This window comes from Pteronotus mesoamericanus, unplaced genomic scaffold, assembly GCF_021234165.1.
Source record: "Pteronotus mesoamericanus isolate MK-2021 breed Mesoamerican mustached bat unplaced genomic scaffold, CSHL_Meso_final contig_169, whole genome shotgun sequence".
Classification (NCBI taxonomy): domain Eukaryota; kingdom Metazoa; phylum Chordata; class Mammalia; order Chiroptera; family Mormoopidae; genus Pteronotus; species Pteronotus mesoamericanus.
In genome coordinates, this window is record NW_026555068.1 from 3862910 (window position 1) to 3887869 (window position 24960).

Sequence of the window (24960 nt, forward strand, 5' to 3'; positions counted from 1 at the left end):
CCAATTAATATGAGTAAAATGTAACTGGTCTCACCACTCTTGAAATGTATGACATTCTAGAGTGGGAAAACCAACCCCCGCCACACACACCTCTCTGTTGAGTATTTTGTTAGTGTATAAGTGTCAAATGGTAATTAGTTGCCTTCAGCATTATTATGAAATGTGTGGCATCATGTTTATTGAAGTGTATGAAATTCTAAACCTTTTAATATACCTCCTAAGATGTTGCCTGGTTCAGAAAAATCACAAAAGGAAATGGAAGTGCGAACAAGCACTGCAGAAAAATGGAAAGTAAATTTAAATAAATTTATCATCAGCTAAGGAAGTCAAATAAGTGATTCTAATTCCACACCATGTTCATTACTATAAACTAGTTTCCTCCCATTCCCACTAAATAAAGATTAAGTTATTATTTAAAGAATGTAATCTGAGTGATGTTGCATTACTAGCTTGCTTGGACTGCACATATGAAAATCTTAAGCCAATGTCAGAACCACTCGTATATTTTCACTACCAAAAAAGAAAGAAAGAAAGAAAGAAAGAAAGAAAGAAAGAAAGAAAGAAAGAAAGAAAGAAAGAAAGAAAGAAAGAAAGAAAGAAAGAAAGAGCAGGAAGGAAGGAAGGAAGGAAGGAAGGAAGGAAGGAAGGAAGGAAGGAAGGAAGGAAGGAAGGAAGGAAGAAAAATTGGCCTCTGCCGTTTTAGAAAACAATTTGGCATTTCATTAAAAGTTACCCACATATCAACCACATGATCCAGCCATATCACTCCTAGATAGTTACCCAAAAGAGAAGGAAATATATGCCAAGCAGAGATTTGTACACAAACGCTCACAGCAGTGTTATTTGTAATAGACAAAAACTGGAAACAACCCAAATGTCCATCAACAGTTGAATGAATAAAGAAATTGTGGTTTATCCATGTATTGGAATACTACTCAGAATAAAAAGGAATGAACTATTTAGACACTCAACAACATGGATGAATCTCAAAACAATTATGTTGAGTTAAAGAAGCGAAACTAAAAACAATACATATTATATGATTTCACTTACATAAAATTCTAGAAAATGCAAACTAACCTATAGTGAGAGAAAGAAGATCAGTGATCACTTGGGTATGGTGTGGGCAGGAAAGTACAAAAAGGAAGACTCACAAAAGGGGCAAAGAGAACTTTCTGGGGTGATGGATACACATTCTCGATTGTAGCCATGCTTTGGTCAAAACATAGTTATGTCAAAACTTAGCCAGTTATATGTTCCAAATAATGCACTGTTAGTTGTATATTAATAATATATACTGTAATTAATACTGTAATACTGTATAATTACAGTATAATACTATAATTATACTGTAATATATACTGTAATATTATATTTAAATTTTAAAGTTAATTTAAAGATAGTTTTATGTTATAAAACTATCTTTAAATTAACTTTAAAATTTAAAAAATAGGCATCTGCCTTTGAAAGAACACATTCTGTATCTTGCTTCCAGTAAGAATCAGGAAGGACCTTTGGAGACGACTTAAATGATCTTGATATTTTTGTTCAATGGCTAAAACAGTGGTTCTCCAAATTTAGAAGGCACAAAGATACCTGAGATGCTCATTTACAATGCAGATTCTTGTGTTTCACCCAGGGGTGAAAAAAAGCCAAAAAGAAAAACAACGTTGGTATTGCATACACACATAAATATACCATATATTTTGCTGATAAAAACAATCTGTAGTACAACATTCTATGTGTTTTAAATGTTTTGTAAATTTCATAGTTAATTCATTCTTAGAGAATGCTTTGGTAATTTTGCCAAACTCTATACCTAACCTTTAGTTATATATATAGACACACTATAAAGTTTAATCTGCATTATTAACATTTTCTCTATCGCATTTTTAAATCTAGACAATAAGTAAAACAATAAAGCAAACTTGGTTTTGATTTGCCAATTTCCATGGTGTAAATGCTATCTATACCACATGGCCAATTTCAAGCCACCGCTGAATGTGCAATTGGACACAGACACGCAGTAGCACCCCACTACACGGTATTCCTCCCACGCAGATACAATGGACATGACCTCCAGGGCATAGGTAATAGTAAAATGTAGTAAAGTCCAGAGAAGTGATGAGTTTTGAGTATTTTTTATTTAATGGGAAGCTTATAATGATTTTTAGTAATTGGCTCATAAAATTTCTTAAAATGTAGGAGTAGTTGGCTCTCAAGAGCCAGCATAAAATGGCTCAAGCAAACCACTGGCACCACCTCAGCCCTAAGGAACTAGAGCCCGTGAGACAGGGGTTCAGGAGTATGCATTTTTACTATCACCCAAGATGATTCTGATGTAAGATGCAAGCAGAAAATCTAATTGCATTTTTTTTCTATTTAGCTAGAAAGTAAATGATCTTCAGAGACAACATGTTTTGGGGGAAGAATACAAGATTAAGCACTGGGGCACTATGGTTCTCACTCTACTTAAGCCTCTCATTATATGGCCTTGGGCAAATAGCTGACTCTCTTAGCTCCATGATCTAATAGGGAAGGTGGGGGACTAAGAAAGGGTTCATAGCTGTAATTTTAAAGAGATTTATTTACATACTGAAGTATTCATGGGTTGAATGATTGGTATCTATGATTTGCTTTACAATGCTTCAGGAAACAGAAATTTTAAAAAACAGTTGGAGTGGGAGGTAGGTTAAATAAGATTGGCAAACTGTCTTTGTGAGGAAAACATAAGGATATATTATACTCTTCTAATTACTCCTGAGTATGTTTGAAACTTCCTATAATAAAAATGTCTTGGAAGTCACTGATAATCTATTAGGATCCCTTCTCTCTTTAAAAATATGTTTCACAACCATTAAAGATGTATGCAAATCGGGAACATTGAGACATGTTTGTTAACTTCCAGTATTATTTTCTAGAGTGTCCAGATTGTAAAGGCCCACTTTTTGAAGGTTGAGAAAGATTTAAAGAGGCATGATTCTTATGGTAAATGTATGCAAATTGCTTTTGTTGAGCTAATATTAAACTAAGAAAGAAAAAAAAAATTTTTTCTGTAATGTTTCACATCATCCTTTGGTTTCAAATTTGTGTAATGGGACAGGGATCAGAGATTAGCATCTATTATGGATTTAATGCTTAGGAATTTGAATCTACTTAGAAGTCACAGAGCAAATCAATTGCTGAGCTGGGATTTTAGCCCCAGGGTTTTAACCCAGTCCTTGGGGATTTCCAAAGCCTATGCAGCTACTCAAGCTAATTAATACTAGGCAGCATTTAGAACTTCTACGTTGTGGATTTATTTAGTAATTTTTAATTCACCTACTTATTAAGAAATTATTATATCAATAGTGCTACTGAAAATTTTCAGTTTAGGAATTTTAAGCCCTTCTTATGTAAATCCTATATAATAAAATTAACTCTATAAGCACCAATTAAAAGATAAATTATTAGAGTAAGTAAAAAAGGAAGCAAGAACCAATTATATGCTGACTATTAAAAAAAACAACAACTTGAAATATAAAGCCACAGATAGGTTAACAGAAGAGGGGTAGGAAAAAATACGCCCACGCAAACTCTAACTGAAAGAAATTTGAAGTGGCTGTATTAATATCAAAGCAGACTTCAGAACAAGAAATATCACCCAGGATACAGAGGGGCAGTACATGATGATAAAGAGGTCAGTTGCCAAGAAGTCAAAGTGATTTTAAGTGTATACACTGTACAACAGAGGTTTAAAATACATAAGCAAAAAACTAATAGAACTGAAAGGTGAAATAGAAAAATCCACAATCCCTGAGCTCACCACAAGATCTGGCAACTACACCTCAGAGTTGCCACATTAAGCTGGGTCTTTTGAAAGGGGCTAAAGTAGTCCCCCAGGCACACACCAGAAGGTTAAGAAACAATTCTTTCTTAAGAAAGCATCCTCAGTTTAGGCCCTCAGTATTCCAACTGATTAAAATCAACCTAATCTGAGCTCACAGTGAAATATCACCAAATATATGGGGAAATAAGCCACCACGGACAAAAGTTCAGGAAGAATAAACTTGGAACTCCAAGAACTTTAGTATTGGAATTATCAGACACAGAATACAAAATTAATTTGTATGAAGAGGAAAAAATTTGCATAACTGAGGGACAAAATGAGAATGAGAAAACAAGAAACATAGAAATGAGACAACTTTTTTAAAAAAGAACTAAATAGATCTTTAAACTATAATCATTGACACTAAAGCCTCAATGAATGGGTAAAATGGCAGAACAGATGTAGCTGAAAAGAGAATTAGCAACCCAGAGGCTAGGTGAGAAGAGATGGTGCCAAATGCTCCAGAGAGAGGCAGGGAAATAAAGGGCGTGCCGCAGGTGGACCTGGCACCTATTGCTGCTGGAACCTAAGTCTTGATGTCTCGCCTTCCTCCCTGAACAACATGAGCTTCAGCACTCTGGCTTCTCCACAAGCTACCAGCCCCTGGGCTCCATGCATTTGCTCGGCCACCAGGCCCAGCCAGCCAGCAGCGAGGCCAGTATCTCTGCAGCCTCTGGGGACTTAGGCTCCCCAATCTGTGTGTCCTACTCCACCAGCGTGAGGCAGCTGGGGGTCTGTGGGCATGACTGTGGGAATGACCAGGGATCTGGTGGGCACGGGGGGCACCCAGAATGAGAAGAAAACTATGCGATGCCTAAATGACTGTCTGGCTGCCTACATGGAAAGAGCGAGAAGCCTGGACATTGATAACTGGAAACTGCAGAGCAAAATCTGGGAAGACCTGGAGAAGGGACCTCAGGTCATAGACCGGAGGCATTATTTCAAGATATCAAGGACTTGAAGGCTCAGATCTTTGCAAGTTCTGTGGGCAATGTTGGTATCATTCTGCAGCTTGACACTGCCACAAATTGCTGCTGACAACTTCAGGGTCAAGTATGACAGTGAGCTGGCCATGCACCGGTCCTTAGAAAGTAACATCAATGGGCTCTGAAAGAACACTGATGACACCAATATCACTCGACTGCAGCTGCAGACAGAGACTGAGGCCCTCAAGCAGAAGTGTTCTTCATGAAGAAGAACCATGAGGAAGAAGTAAATGGTCTACAAAACCAGACTGCTGACTCTGGGTTGACCGCGGAGTGGGATGCCCGCAAACCTCAGGGCCTCAGCAAGATCATGGAGGACGTCTGGGCCCAGTATGACGAGCTGGCTCAGAAACACTGAGTGGAACTAGACAAGAACTGGCCCCAGCAGATTGAGGAGAGCACCACAGCGGTCACCTCACTGATGGCTGAGATAGGAGTTGCTGAGGTGGCACTCACGGAGCTGAGACGTATAACCCCATCCTCAGAGATCAACCTAGACTCCCTGAGAAATCTGAAGGCCAGGCTGGAGAACAGCCTGAAGGGGTGGACATGTGCCATGCCTGGCAGATGGAACAGCTCAACAGGACGCTGCTGCACCTGGAGTCAGAGCTGGCCCAGACCTGGCAGAGGGAAGCGCCAGGCCCAGGAGTACCAGGCCCTGCTGGACATCAAGGTCAAGCTGGAGGTCGGGATCGCCATCTACCACCGCCTGCTGGAATAAGTGAAGGGCTTGGGTCTTGATGACATCCTGGGCAACAGCAATGCCATGCAGTCCATCCGAATGACCACAACATGCCGGACTGTGGACAACAAAGTGGTGTCTGAGGTCAATGACACCAAGGTTCTGAGGCGTTAAGGCTGAAGTGATGATCCCGTTGGGGTTAGACCAATGAGAAGTTCAGAGATCATCACTGAAAAAAAAGAATGTGCCATGTATCAAGTGGCATGAATGAAAATAAGTCTTATTCTAAACAGATTTTGTGAAACTGACGAACATGGAAGAGAAAAAAGTCTTAAATGCTATGGTAACTATATTATTTATTGTCCAAACTGGGACACTCTTTTGGGGTCATTACCCTAAGACAACAGACTTACACTGGGCTGTCCTGGGCAAACCCAGAGACAGGGTCAACCTGTGGAAGGGCGAGTGACACAAGAAGGTCACCTCCACAGGATGATAATTAGACTGATAGCAGACTTCTCACCTGTAGCAATAGAACCCAGATAACTGCCAGGTATGATCTAAAAAAATGCTGAGAGCAAACTTCTAGAGTTTGAATTACTTACTCAGAAAACCTATGTTTCAAGAATAAAGCAGAAGCAAAGACATTTTGAGGTAAACAAACACTGACAGTTTATTCTACTGCATCTTCAGAGAGACTTGTAAAAGATCTTCAGGAAGTAAAGAAAAACAAAAACCTGATGTGGGAGCCAAGTGTGAGATGTAAGAAGGAATGAATGAATAAAGAAACAAAGAAATTAGTAAATGGGTGTGTGCATGTGTATACCTAAAGCAGATATTATCTGTATAAGATAATAATGTCTAATTTGATAGGTAAAAAAAGTTGAAATGCTGGACAACAGTAACATATATTAATAAATCAGAAAAAGTGGACACAAGCAAATGTTCTAAAGCTTTTTCTGACACTGGAAAAGAAAAATTATGATTAACTTTATTATGGTAAAATACTAAGTGTAACCACTAAAATAAAAGAAATAAAATTTGTAACTTTCAAACTGGTGGAAGAGATAAAATGAATAAGAAAAAAATTCAATAAAAGAAAGAACCATTAACAAATCTGATAATAGCAAGTATTGGCAAGATTGTGGAGTTATGGGAAGTTTCATACATGCTTTGAAAATATGACATTATCTTAGTAAAATGAAATATGTATACATTACAACCCACTGTTCCACTTAGGTACGTACAGGAATATAGTAGAAAATCTGTTACACATATGTAGAGAAACAGGAATGTTTTTACCATACTGTTCATAATATTAAAAACTAGAAACAACCCTCTATTAGTTTGCTTGGGCTGTCATAACAAAATACCACTGGGAGCCTTAAACAACAGAAATTTGTTTCCTCACAGTTTTGGAAGTTCGAAGTCCGAATCCAAGGTGTAGGCAGGTTTGGTTTCTTCTAAGGCCTCTTTCTTCTTGGCTTGCAGATGGTTGCCCTCTTGCTGTGTCCTCACATGGTGTTTCCTCTGTGTATCACATTCCTGGTGGCTTTTTGTGTGTCCAATTTCCTTTCCTTAAAAGAACATGAGTCAGAATGTATTAGGCCCTATCTTAAGGGCCTCATTTTAACTTTATCACCTCATTAGAGGTTCTGTCTCCAAATCCAGTCACATTCCAAGGTGCTGGGGGTCAGGACTTCAACATACGAATTTTGGAGAACACCATTCAACCCATATCAAACCCAAATGCATATTATAGCAACAGGAGAACAGATAAAAGGTTGGAATAATTATTCAAAGAAACATTATACAGCATTAACACAAGTGACAACTACATGTGACAAGATGGGTAATGATGACTGGAATAAGCAACTGATAAAAGACTAACTCCATTATGAAGATACCATGTTTTACATAAGAAAAAAGACAAAACTAAAGGAATATAATTTAGGGATATAGACACATGATATCACTATTTTTAAAAGACAAAGGAATGATAAATAAAAAATTCAATACAGTGACTGTCTGAATTTCTCTCGGGGAGAAGCAGGATGATGTACACAGGAGAGCCCCACAGTATTGCTACTGTTCTAATTCACAAGTTGGGTGGTGGGCATTTAATGAATCATTCCATGTACACTTACATCATCATATATATAATATCCACATATATATAATACCCACATATGATGTTGTGGATAAGTAATATCCATAATATCATATATAATATCCATATCATTATATATATAATATCCACATGTATTCAATATAAAGGTATATAATTATTATACATATTCTTTTGTATGTATCAAATATTACATAATAATATTAGGTATTAAAGACCCCTCTAATGGCGCTGGCCAGTGTGGCTCAGTTGATTGAAGCATCATCCCATGCCCAAAGAGTTGAGGGTTCAATCCCCAGTCTGAGCATGTATGGGAGGCACCCAATCGGTGCTTCTCTCTCACATTGATGTTTCTCTCTCTCCCCTCCTCTCTCCCTCCCTCCCTCTCTAAAAACAATGAAAATAATATCCTCAGATGAGGATAAAAATAATAATTAAGAAATATTAAGCCCTCTTATGATAATATATTTCATGTAAATCTATTTGAGAATGGATGCTAATTCATCTGTATTATTTCACTATTGTCCTAATTTTTGTTATATTCTTAGAATAATTTAGTGTAAGGTATAAAATTATGATATATCTTTGTAGAGAATAAAGTGTGTCTCTGGAACATGATTATCCGTACATCAGACTCCCTCCTTATGCAATTCAAGTATAATTTGTGATTTTATCCCATGCATAGAGATAGCGTACAGAAACTATTTCTTTCACTCTCCTTATCTTTGTAAATTAATGACTGTGATAGTATAATTATACTGATTACTTTTTGTAGAGCTGGTTTCTCAGCCTCAGCATTATTGACGACCTGGGCTGATAATTCTTCGCTATGGGAAACTGTCCTGTGCCAGCGTAGGATGTTTAGCAGCATCCCTGGACTTTACCACTAGATGTCAGTAGTGCAGCCCTACCCCCAAACCCTAGTCACAACAATAAAAAACGTCCCCAGGCATTGACAAATGCCCCTTGGGACAAAAAATCACCCCTGTTTTAGAACCACTGTTCTTGAGCATTCCTGATGCAAATAACACTCAGATACTCCACACTGGAATTAATTTTTTCATATCTTACCCCACTTCCGTTTCTTGGCAAATAAATCTATTTTGTTCCTTAACATAAGATCTCAGTGAACCACCAAAACAATGCTGCCCATAATATTGATTTTGATTATTTTATTGTTTTACTTCACAAAGGAACTGTGGGTGTAGAGTGAAGAGAAAGCATCTGAGTTTCTCTGTGTTGTCCTAGAAACAAACCTTCAACTTTAATTTTCTACAACTGTGGACTAGTCCATGCTTTTACTTAAATTTGTCCAATTATGTCATGGGAAGGTAAAATGTATACAGAAACTCTTCTTTCTACTTTTTCATATAAAGTTCTTTATAAATTTACAATAAACTCATATGTTAAGATGGATTTACCAGAAATGAAATTATTGACTCAAGCTTATAAATAGTTTTAGAGCTTTTGAATGTACTACCTTTACCATAGGGTTGTATCAGTTCATAACCAGCACCATCTCTGGTTTGAAATAATACCATTTACTAAAACAATAAGATTTTTTCTAACCACCTTGAGGATATTGGATTTCTCATTTTCTTGGAATGCTTTCTAATTTCTAGAAAATTAATTTCAAGAAGGAAATGTCTTCAACATGATAAAGGCAATATACAAAAAAATTTACAGATAACATCACACTCAGCTATGAAAGGTTGAAAGTTTTCCTCTCAATTAGGAACAAGACAAGCATGCCCATTCTTGCCACTTCAATTCAACATGGTACTGGAATTCCTCACCAGAGCAATTAGGCAAAAAAAAAAAAAAAAAAAGAAAAGAAAAGAAAAAGAAAAAGAAATAAAAGGCATCCAAATTGGAAAAGAAGAAGTAAAATTATCTGTTTGCAGATTACATAATCTTACATTTGGAAAACTTAAAAGAGTTCACACAAAATCCTGTTAGAACCAACAAATGAATTCAACAAGGTTCCAGAATAAAAATCAACACACAAAAATCAGTTCAATTTTTTTTTAGATTTTATTTATTTATTTTTAGAAAGAAAGGAAGGGAAGGAGAAAGAGAGGAAAAGAGACATCAATATGTGGGAGAAACGATGATCAGCTGCCTCTTGCATGCCCCAAACCAGGGACCCGGCCCACAGCGTGCCCTGACTAGGGATCGAACTGGCACCTTCTGGTTCGCAGGCTGGCATTCGTTCCACTGAGCCACACCAGCCAGGGCAAAATCAGTTCAATTTTTATACACAAGCAATAAACAATCTGAAAAGGAAATGTAAAAAAATTATTCCATTTACAATTACATCAAACAGAATAAACACTTTGGAAAAAATTTAAGGAGATAAAAGACTTATACACTGAAATCATAAAAGTCTTGAAAGAAATTAAAGAAGATATAAATAAATAGAAAGACATCCTGTATTATTGAAGGAAAATTTAATATTGTTAAAATGACAATATGATCCAAAATGATCTATAGATTCAGTGTAATCCCTAACAAATTCCCAATGGTGCTTTTTGCAGAAATAGAAAAATCCAACTTAAAATTCATATGGAATCTCAAGGAACCCCAAATAGCCAAAATACTCTTTAGGAAAAGAACAAAGTTGAAAGTTCTCCCACTTTCTCATTTAAGAACTTACTACAAAACTTCAGTAATTAGAACAGTGGGGTAGTGGCATAAGTACAAACATCTAAACAAATGGAATGGAACATAGTGCTCCAAAATAAACTCTCACATAATATGGCCACTTGATTTTTGACAAGGGTGCCAAGGCCTTTCACGGCGGAGAAGGGATAGTGTTTTAAACAAATGGTTCTGAGAAAACTGGATATCCTCATACCACACACAGATATGAACTCAAAAATTAACAAAAATTTAATCAAAGACCTAGACTTAACAACTAAAAACTATAAAACTTTTTGAAGAAAACATAAGAGAAAATCTTCATGATTTAAATCTGGTGATAATTTCTTGGATGGCACCAAAAACACAAGAAACAAAGAAAAAATGGGTAAGTTGGACTTTATCAAAATGTAAAACTTCTGTATATCAAGGACACTATTGAAAACAAAAAGACAACCCAGAGAATGAGAGAAAATACTTGCAAATCATATAATAGTCTGATAAGAGACTAATATACAGATTATATAAAGAACTCCTACAACTCAACAACAATAAGAAAACCAACTCAGTTCACAAATGGCAAAGGACTTGAATAGATGTTTCTCCCAGGAAAATACACAAAGATCAAAAAATACATGAAAAGATTCTCAACATCATTGAGATATTAGAGAAATTCATTAGAGAAATAACATTAGAGAAATTCAAATCAGAATTTGAATGAGAATACCACTCCACACCCATTAGATTGGCTACTATTTTTTTAAAAGGTCGGGGGAGGAGAATAGCAAGTATTGGCCAGGATACAGAGAAATTGGATCCCTTGTACATTGTTGGTGGGACTTTAAAATGGTGCAGCTGCTATAGAAAACATTTCGGCAGTTCATCAAAAAATCAATTATCTCGTGATCTAAGAAATCCAGTCCAGGAATATACCTGAAAGATTTGAGAGCAGAGACTCAAACAGATACAGAAACTGGTACTCTGACATTCACTGCAGCATTATTCACAATAGCCAAGAGGTGGAAATATCTTTCAGTCCATCAACAAATGAATGCATAAACAAAATGTGGTCAATGCACACGATGGTATATTTTTCAGCCAAAAAAATGAAACTGTGATACATGCTATGACATGGATGAACCTTGAAAACATCACATAAGTGAAATAAGCCAGGCACTAAGGGGCAAATATTGTATGATTTCATTTATATGAGATTCGTAGAATAGGGACATTCTCAGAGACAGAAAGGACAAAAGTTGCTAAGGGCTAGGAGAACAGGAAAGGGGAAGTTACTGTTTAAAGGGCAGAGTTTCTGTCTGGGATGATGAAAAAGTTTGGGGAACGGATATGGGACTGGTTGTACAACATCATGAATATTCTTACTGCCACTGAATTGTACCCTTAAAATTATTGAAGTGGTCGATTTTATGTAATATGTACATTTACATAATTTTTAAAAGAATGAACTGGTAGTTTGAGGTGCCAATTGCACAACTGGACAAAATTGAAATTAAGGTGAAACTTTGAAATTAAACTTTTAATTTATCGATTTGAAAAATCTACCTACCCACAGGTTGATTGACTTTCATTAGGCCCTTGTCTTACATGATTCGGCTAGGTGTTTCATGGCGCCCCATTCTTTTACATGTATGAAGGGCCCCTGGACAAAACCAAAGCACGTAAGGACTGAGGGTGGGAGGTGGGGGTGGGGGAGGCGGGAGAAAGCGGCGGTGGGGAAATGGAGACAACCATACCTGAACAACAATTAAAAAAATTTTAAGGTGAAAATAAAAATTATGAAAACAAATAATAAATTTTTAAAAATAAATAAGATAAAACCTTTAGATGACAAACTAAACATTTAACCATTTCTAAAAGGAAAAATGTGGTTCTTAATTAGGAAACAACGGGGACTAACTCTTATGCATAAAAGAGGCAGCTACAAAAATAAGGGAGAAAAAGAATGTACAACTTTCTTTAATGGGAACACTCCTCCATGTGTACAAAACACACTCCATGCAAGTCCTTAGTCTCTCCATCTGTAAAATGAGGTTAGCGTTACCTGTTCTGCATCACTTTCTCCGCCCTGTCCCTCCCCCGCGGCGCAAAAAGGGTAAGCCCTGGAGCAGGACACAGGCTCTAACCTGAAAACGAGAGGTAGGTGGTCCTATTTTTTAACTTTAATTCTGTTCAATAGACATCTTAAAAAATATACAGTACTTTTTTAATTTTGCAGATTCAGGGAGGGCCACTTTTCCCAAGGATGCATACATACATGTCTTACTAAATCTAGGCTTACTGAAGAAAAATCTAGTCTTACTGAAATATAACACCTATTTTTATGTAACACTTTTCAGAAATAACATTAAAGGACACACAAATCAATAGGACCCTTGAAACCCTTGGAAGAGGTCCTTCTTATCCCTCAGAATTTAAAACATGATAATGAAAGCCCTGCAAAAAGTCAGGAAGACCAAGATTGTGGGGACACTTGGCTCAGAATTTGGGGGAAAAAAAGTACGTTAGATCATCATCTCACAATATATTATTTTGTGAGATTAATAAATTCATTTCTTTGAAAACTTAATTGCATTTAGATCACCACCTTAAAATACATACCAAAGTAAAAACCATAATAAAAACCAGCAGGAAAAAAGAACTTAGTATTTATTGGGACTTTAAAAGATGTGGCCTTTCTAAAATGAAACATTTTTTTAAAACATAAAGGAAAAGATCAGCAGGTGTGACAGCAACAGCAACAAAGGCAAAATTAAAGGCTAAAAAACAGAAATATATATACACACACACATATATATATATTTTTAGCAAGTATAAAAGACAAAGGTGAATATCTTTGCTTCATAAAGAACTCATATCAAACTCATTTCCCCTCACTACCACAACCACAAAAAAAGAAGAAAAAAAAAAGCTTAACTCCTAAATTTTAGAGTAAGGTCTGGAGATGTACATGCCAAACCAGTCTGGGGGAATGAGATTAAGAAAAGATAGTGAAGGAAAGGAGTTTCTGTTTTTATGTGAAGTATATATTGTTTTAATTTTATAATAAGCATATATTACTCTTGTTATTTTAAAAGACATACATTTTTGAAGATATAATGCAACATCACAACAGATAGACAACTAATTAAAAAGGAAATAATACTAGTAAGCATAGATAAATGATTAAACTCCATCATTATATTAAAGAGGAACTAATTAAATACACACTATCACTTTGTTTCTATCAAATTATAAGAGCAGAAAACATAATTCCCAGTATTATTATATAATGATTATGGCAATATGAATTGGCACAACCCTTTGCTAAATCAATTTGAAAATATATTCAAGAACTCTAAAAATAATCATTATCTTGAACAAATAATTTCATTTCTTATAGATCCATTTTAAGAAATACTCCACCTAAAAAACCATACATAAAGAGCTTTATAGGAAAAAGTAGAAAGAAACGGTGAAAGTCCAACAACATAGAAATGGCTAAATGAATTATATACATGTATTAAATGAAGTATTAGACAACCAGTAAAAGGATACTTTTTGAAGACATTAAAATATATATAACATCACAGAAAAAGATTTTATGAAAAATCAAAATTCCAAACTAATTATATACTATAATTATAACTACATACTTTTTAAAATGTCTACACACAGAAGGAAATTAAACATCAGAAATAAATATTCCAAAAATTACCTAAAAAATGGCTGTGTCTTTATTGCAGGTAAGCTCTTAACACAGGGCTGATGCATTGGAAGTGTTAAATAAAGAGTAGCCATTATTATTGCTCTTAAAATCATTATTAATGGGACTCTGCATTTTTTAAATTTAATGAACATGTATTACTTTAAAGTAAAAACGAATTCTTTTGAAAGGCATTAAAACTAAATAGTAGTAGTGGTGACTGGGTAGTGGAATTGTGGGTAATTTATGTATTCTTTTTTGCTTGTTTGACTTTTTCTGAATTTCATACAAGAAACATGTATTGCTCATATAAATTTTAAAGGATTTAATTTTTAAAAATGTTTACCACATATATTTAACATGTGGGTTTTACTGATCCAAATTCACTGATCCAATTTACTGAATCAGTCACTACAATACATTAATATTGGTCAAGATAAGTGTTCTGGAAAGAGAGAAGTACACTTTTTACACTATATACTTCTGTAAAGTTTTACATTCTTACATTGAACATGTATAAATATATTATTGCCTGTGTGCTTTTTTAAATAGCTTAAAAAGAAAATAACTTAAAGAAAAATCAAAAACCACTTTGTTCTCAGATTATAATCAGAACACATAATACTCTGGCCAAAAAATTAATTCAGTAACTACTCAACTAGTAATCTCAGACAGATACATAGATTTTAGGACGGCAATTACCGTATTTGGAAGGCGGTTCAAAAAAAGAAAGAAAAGCCAAGTAGCCAGTCATTTCTTTGGTTTGTTGTCTTGGTAACTAAGGCAGCTGTATGAACTGTTTTCTATTATTTTCCAATCCTGTCACAGAAAAAATTTCAAATGGGAAAGCGCATGTGCCACGGGTATAATTAATCTCCCCGAAAATGGCCCATTAAAATAATGTCAGTTGACATAGAATAAAAATGAAACCAAACAAAAGAACTAGAAAAACATAAGCCTAAAGCCAAAGAGTGTTACACATTTGGTTCTCTTTATACAGTGATACGAAAATTTTTGCAACAGGCCAAAAATCTCTGCAGCTGGAATCCAAGGAGGCCCAGGCAAGCTTACTCAGAAACCAGTCAGAGTGGGAAAAAGCTTCCTGTGGCCAAAATCACTAGCACAAAGACATAAAACTTCCACTGGTAAAAGCTTCAAAGGGGAAAAAGTATGACTTCATGGGATATATCCTCCTAAATGGAGTCTGTTTTCAACTGCGATGTGTAAAATGAGAAATGAATACTACCAGCAGTAATTCAATCAAGAAAAACCTTTGTATGCAACTAACATTGCAGGGCTGCATTAGTGTAAGGACACATAACAAAGCACTTCCACGTACTAGCTTTCCACAACAGGTCAGTTACAATCCACCACACGGATTCCACCAATGTCTGTGAAGCACAAATGTAAAGAAGAGATGGATTGCTCTTAGCTGGGTTCGATTTGGGACTAGTTCCAAGTCAGCCAAACTTGACGCAACTAACATGTTAGCAACTTTTTACTCTACCTGAGAGTTATGTAAAAAAGATCAGGGAACTTGTTTTTTACTTTTTTCACACTCCACATTACCCAGCACAGAGGAATGAATTCTCTTTTAGTGAATCAGTAAACCAACTGGGAAAATGTCAGAGATGTCAGCTTGCAATTGAAAGAGAAATAATATCCTCAGATTCAGGCAATTAACAGATGAAATAAGTAGCCTTATTTCCAGGTATGTTAGTGTTCAACAAAAACCATTCAGGCCAAAGTTTTTTCTGAGAGAAAGGGTGTATTGAGCTGTCTGCTAGCCGGAAAAAGGACCAGGCTGTGGGACATGTAGTCTGAACCCTCAGCAGGGAGGTCAGAGGGAGAAGACAAACATGTTCACTGGCTTGGGATTAACAGGACCCTTTCATACAATAAATTTGGAGAAGAAAGGTGTTAAATTGTCTTGAAAGAATTGACATTGGTGCAGATAAAAGGGTGGGAGAAAGTGAAGCAGAGGAAGTTCTGGGTTAGGTGCAAAGTCCTTTAGGGAGAAGTATTTGCTGCTTTTGGATTGGCTGTGGTCAAACAGTCCAGAAAATTCAGGCATAAGGAATGTGCTCTGGCATCTGGTGGTTGGCTATTCTTTCTAGATACAAACTGAAGTAGCTGCCTGGAAGTCAATTCAGAGTTTCAACAGACATTCAAGAATGAGAGCAGTCTTTGCTGGTTTTCTTTGTTAACCGATTAACCTCCCTGTCTCTATTCCATTCTCTGGCCCACTGTAACTGAATTTAGTATATCTCAAAATTTTTCTTTTGTCATTGGCTTGAAAAAAATTGTTTTAAGTCAAACAAGCAAGCAAGCAAACAAACAAACAAACAAAACTCAGGTCATCCTAAGAGCCACACTTTTTGAGTTACCCTCTACACAAGAAGAAAAAAACTTTGAGTTTAATTATTGGCCTTTTTTTATATTTAAAAATAAGTTTCCAATTATTTCTCTTATTACCAAAATAAATTATGCTCATTGGCCTCCCATCCTAAAGAAAGAGGAGGAAGACTTGAAGGAAGAGGAAGAGGGCAGAAAAACAAAACTGAGACAAGCTCTACGAGAAAAGGAACATAAGGCCCAATCTCCCAGCAACGGCCACTGGGGACCATCTTGGCATATCCATGTCCTTCACATGTACAAATTTTCCTCTAAAATATATTATTTTGTAAATTTTTTCATTTAAAATGTATAAAATGCTTTTCTCTTTGCGTTTCTCTCCACTTTCACCTTCCCCTATTGAACAATTTGTTCCATGAGCCATGAGACCACTGAGGGGGGCCCAGTAAAACAGGCTTGCGTGTGATTCAGTGTGTGAGGGGTAGGGTCCGCCCATCCTGCAGGATGTCAGAGTCTGACAAGGCGAGGAGGGGATGGGGGTGTGGTGAGCAACTTCAGCAGCCCAGTGTGAAGTGTCAGAAGCCAGGTGGGTGAGGAGGATGGCAGCGCGGGTGGCAGCGTGAATGACAACCTGATGATGCACAGCGTCCCTGTTGGGGAGCTAGAGCCGAGGCCGGGTGTGAGGGCATCAGCGAGGGGGTGGGGCAGCAAATGTGATGGGAGACTGTGTACATACAGGGAGTTTAACTAAGAAGTCAATATCCTGAGGATAATGGGAACCAGATTTTTCAGTTAGGTAAGAAAGGTGCTAATATGGAAAGGGAGAAGAATAGAGTGAAATTTGCAGTTATGGATTGAAATTGGAGATAGTGTGAATGCATGATTTTTTACTCGTATACTTATTCAAGAACATGTGTATTATAAATACGTAAGGTAATCAATGCGTTAACTATTCGGGAGGATTCTTTTCAGCTTACCAATATCCCACAACCTTCAGGCCAACTTGGAGGATTCTTTTCACATTCTCCTGATGAAAATCTGCTTTGTCATAATTTTTTGGACAGCAATCTGGCAACATTTAAGCTTTTAAAAAACCTTTAAAATGTATGCACTTTATTTAAATAATTCCACTTTTGCGATTTAGCCAAAAGAAACTATCACAAACATTTGAAAGGTATATTTACAAAGATGTTTATAGCAAACCATTATTTATATTAAAAAAAAAAAAAGTAGAGCCCTGGTTGGTGTGGCTCAATTGATTGAGTGCCAGCCTGTGAACCAAAAGGTTATTGGTTCGATTCCCAGTCAGGGCACGTGCTTGCGTTACAGGCCAGGTCCTCAACTTGGGGCATGTGAGAGGCAACTGATCGATGTATCTCTCACGCATTGATGTTTCTCTCCCTTTCTTTGGCCCTCCCTTCCCCTCTCTCAAAAAGTGAATAAATAAAATCTTTAAAAAATAAAAATAAAAATACTAGAAATAACTGTCTGATAATAATGAATGTGTTAAATAATCAATTCAAGAAACTATTATGAGACCATAAAAAAGTAAAACACAATGCAATGTTTATAAGATGTAGTTTTGCAAAAAGCAACTTTAAAAGCAATGTCTAGTGCAATATTTTTGTTTTGTTTTAAACATTCATATTGTTCAATATGACATACATAAACAGTGGTACAAAAGAAACAGGTATAGCTGATTTACCACAAAGTGAATGTCTTGTACTCCCACCCAGGTCCAGAAATAGAACCATTCAGGCATTCCGGAACTGTCCTCGTGCAACCTCCCAAGCTTTACTTCCTTTCTTCTCCCTAAATAAACCACACTCCTGACATTACAAGAAAATAATCATTTTCTCGTTCTTCTTTCTAGTTTTACCACTTTGTGTTTATATCCATAAATACTGCAGTTTAGCTTTGTCTGTTTTTAAACTTTATGTAAATAGAATTATACAGTACCTGTGTTTTTAGTTCTGGCCTCTTCCACTCCCTGATGTTTCACATGGTAGTCTTGTCATTTTTCATGATTGTATATGGAATGGGGAAAGGCTTTCTAAATAGCAGTATGACTCTGCCATGGTTTATTTACTCATTCTGCTCTTGAAAGACATTTGGGGCTATTATGCATAAGGTTACTCTGAACATTCTTCTATATGTCTTTCATTGCACATGAGCACACATTTTGTTGAGCACACATTTTGTTGGTGGGATTGCTAAGTGAAATGATATGTGGCTCTTCAGTTTAGTAGATAATGTCAGTTTTCTAAATTGGCTGTAACCAATTGACATTTTCATCAGCAATTGACATTCATCATCAGCAGAGCTTCCATGGCTCTACATCCTTAATAATTAATACTGGTTACTGTTAGTCTTCCTAAATTTTAATAACCGTATGGTTAAGAGCATTATTTTATAACTTTTTAAAAATGAGTTATTCCTCTTTTTCTCTTTTCTTAAGATTTTATTTACTTACTTTTAGAGAGGGGGGAGGGAGGGAGAAAGATAGGGGGAGAAGCATTGATGTGTGAGAGATAAATCATTTGGTTGCCTCTCTCACACCCCTAACTGGGGACCTGGCCCACAATCCAGGCATGTGCCCTGGCTGGGAATTGAACTGGTGATCCTTTGGTTCGCAGGCCAGTGCTCAGTCCACTGAGCCACACCAGCCAGGGCCAACATTATCTTATAATTTAATTTGCATTTTCCTTATTTCTAAAGGGTTTATTGGCCACTTAGACATAGTCTTTAATTAAGTGCTTGTTCTAACCTCCTGCATGTTTTTTCTATTAGATTGTTTCTCTCTTTCTAGAAGTAGAAAAAAGATTTTTTTAAAATGACTGCATAGATAGTCTATCATGGTAATACTAGTTATTTCTGAGTGATGAAATTATGTGTGATTTATATTTTCCTCCTTGTGCTTTCCTGCACTTTTCTAATTTCCTTTAATGATTATGTATTATTTTCAGAACATTAAGTGTTGCACAATTCTAATGAATAAAAACAATGGGTTTTTGCAAAAGATATTGTCTAGGGAATTAAGTTTGAATGCTTAACTGTTAAATTTATGGAATGTTTGAATGATTTATGGTAGTGATTCTAAAACTATTCCAAGGTGTTCTGCAGCTACAATTGAATAATAGTACTCTTTTCCAATTTACAATGGCTTTATTTATTTTGTTTAATGCCTTACAACCAGATTTAATACATCAAATTATCAACCTATATACATTACACATCAATGAATTATTAATATGCCAAATAGGACCCAACAGAAACAAAAGTTATGGAAGAAGTTTGAGCCATAATTAGGACAATCAAACTCCTATATCAAGAAGAATTTCTGCTTTCACTCCCATCAGAGCTCCTGTTAATACAGCAGCTTCTAATGTAAAAGTATTTGCATGTTGATAAATGGCAAGTTATAAAGTCTTAGATTTCTCATACTCTGAAAACTGTATTATCAAATATTAATTGAATTACAGCTGTTCCCAGTGGTGCATAGGATAAAAAGGAATTAGAACACGATGCTTGACCTCGAAGGGTTTGCCGTCTAATTGGAGAAGTAAAGCAACCCTTATGAGAACAAGAAAATGCATGATAATGTATAAATGATGTCGGGAGTCAAGGAAAGCAGACTTTGTACAGTGGGATGAAGCCTTAAGAGAATGCCTAGTGCAAGAGGAGCATAAACTTTGGGTAAATATTCCTTTCTCATTGTTGGGCCTGAGCACTGTTCCACGGTAGATGCTATCACACAACAAAGTAAGATTTTCATCTGAATTTATGCTACTGTCTTACTGTTACCATAGAGGCAGATCAAATAGTTTTAGGATGATCTCTGAGCTGTAACTCCCCAGGATCCCAGTTCTGTCTCTATTGCTTTGCTATGCTCTACATCTTACTTATACACAAAACTGTGCTTTCTTTTGGCCAAAGTACCAAGTATGCCTTTGCATAATCAGAATATCTTGGAGAAGGCCTTGAAATGTTACTAAAAATTTAATTTCCAACTATCATCCTCAATAATTCTAAATTCCACACAGCAATCTCAAGTCAGTTTTTGTAACTATTAAATTATAATTTTGACATTGAGAATTTAAATGAACTACTCCAGAGTGTAAGACTAGATAAGTGTGGATGCCAGAGAAGATGGTAAAGTGCCAGGAACTTGTTTCTCCATCAGAATATTATACTGGCAAAATCTGCGTTACGTAATTATTTTAGAACTCTATAGTCTATGCAAAGCCTTGAATGTTCCAGGGGAAGAAGTGTCTGGTAAATTGTGGTTAATTTTGATCAGTTTCAACCTCCTGCTCCTCCTACTCCCCAGCCCCATGGAAGACAGCTATACCAGAGTTCCTAGAGTGCTTGCAGGATCCAGAGTGGCAATAAGGACTTTGTCTTCCAAATTCCAGGGATCTGTGTTTTGATCACAAATTGCTGCTTCTGATCATGGAGGCACAGACACAGAGCTGGCTGTCATTATTCCAGCTTCCATCACCATCATTTCGTGCTCTTCCAGCTGAAGCCGTTTTCAGGGGGTTTAAAGAGATAATGGCTATTTTAGTCCCTTTATTTTTCTCTTTTCCCCTTTTGTGAGTCAGACATTTAAGGATTAGTTACATATACAAGGAAATTTAGAAAGTTCCCACTCATGCCCAAAATGTAAGCTCAGAAAAGACCTGAGAAGACCTTAAATTTACATCTCAGGCTGATCCCTGACACAGAGACACCCACCCCCACCCCCACACACACAACAACAATCCTGAAAATTGTATGGAACTACAAAAGACTCCAAATAGCCAAAGTGATCTTCACAAAGAAAAATAAAGCTGGAGGCATCACACTTTCTGATTTCAAACTATATTACACAGCTACAATAGTCAAAACAGTACGATAGTGGCATAGAATCAGACAGATCAATAGACCAGAAGAGAAAATCTAAAAATAAACCCATGCAGATATGGTCAATTAATTTATGACACATTTACAATGGAGAAAGAACATTTCTCCATTGTAATCAATAAATGATGTTGGGAAAATGAATAGCCACATGCAAAGGAGTGAAACTGAACCCTATCTTACAACATACACAAAAATGAAATCAAAATGGATTAAAGCTTGACCATAAAACCTGAAACCATAAAACCCCTAGAAAAGAGGCAGTAAACTCCTTGACAGAGGTCTTAGCAATAGTTTTTTGGATTTGACACCAAAGCAAAAGGGAGAAAAAGGCAGAAATAAACAAATGAGATTACATCAAACTAAAAGCTCTTTCACAACAATGGAATCCATCAACAAAATGAAAAGCAACTTATGAGATGGAAGAATATATTTCCAAATCATATATCTAATAAAGGGGTAGTATTCAGAACATGTAAAGAACTCACACGACTCCATGGCAAAACAATGATTGATTAAAAAATGGGTGGAGGATCAACATATACATTTCTCCAAAGAAGATAATGTGTGCAGACACATATGCATATATGTATATAGATGCACATACAGACAGCCAACAGGTATGTGAAAAGATGCTCAACATTCCTAATCATCAGGGAAATGCAAATCAAAACCACAATGAGATATCTCCTCACACCTGTCAGAATGATTATTATAGAAAAGACAAGAAAGAAGTATTGTCAAGAAGGTCGGGAAAAGGGAACTCTTATGCACTGTCGATGGGAATGTAAACTGGTTCAGCCACTATGAAAAACATTGTGGACGCTCCTCAAAAAATTAAAAATAAAACTACCATATGACCCAGCTATTCCACTTCTGAAGGAAAGAAGAACACTCACTTGAAAAGACATCTTCTCCACCATGTTCATTGCAGCATTGTTAACAACAGCCAAGACATGGAAACAACCTAAGAGTCCACCAATATATGAATGGATAAAGAAAATATAGTATCTATAACGCTCCTAAAATTCCTTATCTCTCAGAGGGCAGAAAGAGAGAGAAGAAGAGTATTTCTTGTCCACCCTCTTTTCCTGTCAGTGAGAGATTTGACAGTGGCTCTCTCCCTCTGTCAGAACAGCCTCTGCTTGGATACTCCTCCTCCATGACCTCAGCTCTCCTCCTTCAGGTTGAGGTGAAATAATCCTTGCTATTGCTGGTTCCTATGTCCCTCAACATCCTGTGTTGGCTCTTTTAACTCCATCTACACTGCTGTAAATAGTCCTGTCATTAAATCCTTCAGAAATACATTTGAATGTACCTTTTTCTTTTTTTCTCTTGGGACTCTTCCTGATGGAGTAAATGATATGAAAGGTAGCCTCAGAAAACAGATTATCAAGATGGAATTCTGGGATTCCCATACATGGATCTACCATAAGGAAGTGGAACACTGGTAATCCATAGCCTGTCGTGGCACCAGAATTACCCAAATTATAGTCTTCCATGGCATGAGATGGAGTATAGTGGGGAAAAAAGAATTAGAAAATCATTTGATTACTGTGGCTATAAGTAGTTGGCAGCTTTGGAAAGGGTAAGCTCGGTGTCCTGAGCTTTCCAGTCAAGGCATGAGTTGATATCAGAAAGCATCTGTAATGAACCATGAAATTTGTTATCTCTTTGCTGCCAGGCTGTAAAGGCTGAGGATAGGACGCCTGTTCCGCAAGGCTCACCCCGTCACGCCTCCCTGTCTCCAGGCATATGAAGAGAGGTAAGTATAGCATTGCAGAATATTTCCATGGCCTTAAAGTGTCTCCCTACAGTTTGCTTATTGTTGCAAGAAGGAAAAATAGTTTCAGTGGAGAAACACCTTGAATGGGTGAGGCCAAATAAATATCATCAGCGAGGGGCAGATGAACATCATATGCCTGCAGACGTGCTACCCTGAAGAGGGTATCACATATGTAGTGTTCACTGGGAATGCATAACTGGATCTAATGGTGAGGAAGAACCAGGTGAGCCCAGAATGAGGAACTTTCTATGTAATAGAAAATGGAGGAGAGCTATATTCTCTGAAAACGTTAATGGCATGAAAGACAAAGAAAGGCTGTGGAAATATTCCAGACTTGAGACACTAAATGAAAAGTAAAAGCAATACCTGACTCAAGACTATTCTTTTTACTGTTGTTCAAGGAGAGTTGTCTCCATTTTCTCCTCACCACTCACCCCCCGCCCTCCCTACCTTTCACCCTCAATCTTATTCCCCTTAGGCTTTGTCCATGTGTCCTTTATACCTGTTTCTTGACAACCCTTCCCCCCTCCCGTTATCCCCTTCCCCATCCCCTCTGGTTACTGTCAGTTTGTTCTTTATTTCAATATCTCTGGTTATATTTTGTCAAGACTGGATTCTTTACTCGAGCAGGGAAATGCTATAAAAGACATTATTGGGTCCATTTAAAGATTCATTTATTTATTTTTAGAGAGAGGGGAAGGGAGGAGGAAAGAGAGGGAGAGAAACATCAGCGTGTGGTTGCTTCTCACACACCCCCTACTGGGGACCTGGCCTGCAACCCAGGCATGTGCCCTGACTGGAAATCGAACCAGTGCCCCTTTGGTTCGCAGGCCGGCACTCAGTCCACTGAGCCACACCAGCCAGGTACTGGGTCAACTTTAAAAATTGGAATAAAGATGGTAGGTTAGAAAAACTATTTTATTAGGTTAAATTTACTGAAGTTGATAACTGTACTGTGACTATGTAAAAGAATATCCAAGTTGTTAGAAAACATACAGTGAAATATTTAGGAGTAAAGGGCCATGACATGTACAATTTACTCATTTATTTAAAAATATTTCTCTGTGTGTGTGTGTGTGTGTGTGTGTGTGTGTGTGTGTGTGTGGAGAGAGAGAGAGAGAAAGAGAATCCAAGCAAATGAAATAAAACGTTAACAATAACTGAATTTGGATAAAGGGTATTTATTAGCTTGCTAGCACTGCGATAGCAAAGTGCTACAAACTGGGGGCTTAAACAATGGAACTCTATTGTCTCACAGCTCTGGAGGCTAGAAGTCCAAGATCAAGGTGTCAGCAGAGTTGGTTCCCCCGCGAGCTGTGAGGGAGAAGCTGTTCCAGGCCTCTCTCCTGGCTTCTGGAGCTTTGCTAGGACTCTTTGGCCCTCCCTGGCTTGTGGAAGCATCATCCTGATCTCTGCCTGCACATTTACATGGTGTTCTCCCTGTGTGCGTGTCTGTCTCTGAGTCCACATTTCCCTTCTGTATAAAGGACACCTGTCATACTGGATTAGGACCTACGCTAATGACCTCAAGTTTTAAACTTGATTATCTCTGGAAATACCCATTTGCCAAATGAGGTTGCATTCTGTGGTCCTGGGGGTTGAGACTTCAATGTATCTGTCTTGGGGGACATAATTCAATGCATAACAGGTGTATGAATAATTTTTATGCAATTTTAATTCTCATAACTTTTCTGTAAGTTTAAAATTATTTTCAGGTAAAATATTTTCTTAAAAGAAAAAGAAATTCCTATATGGCCAAAGAGTGAGTTATAAAACCTACTCCAGGAAGAGATACGGCACATCCCAAGGAGTTGCAAGATTCTGCCAATACACATCCATGAGATCCTCAGAATGGATAAAAAGGGCGTTGACAAAATAGGACAAATTATAAAAGTAGATAGGGCCAAATT

General features: G+C 36.8%; 1 pseudogene; it reads left to right on the forward strand.

The window, feature by feature from the left end:
• The first annotated feature begins 4610 nt into the window (after positions 1–4610).
• On the forward strand, positions 4611–5710 carry LOC129064640 (keratin, type I cytoskeletal 18-like; annotated as a pseudogene).
• Positions 5711–24960: the final 19250 nt, after the last annotated feature.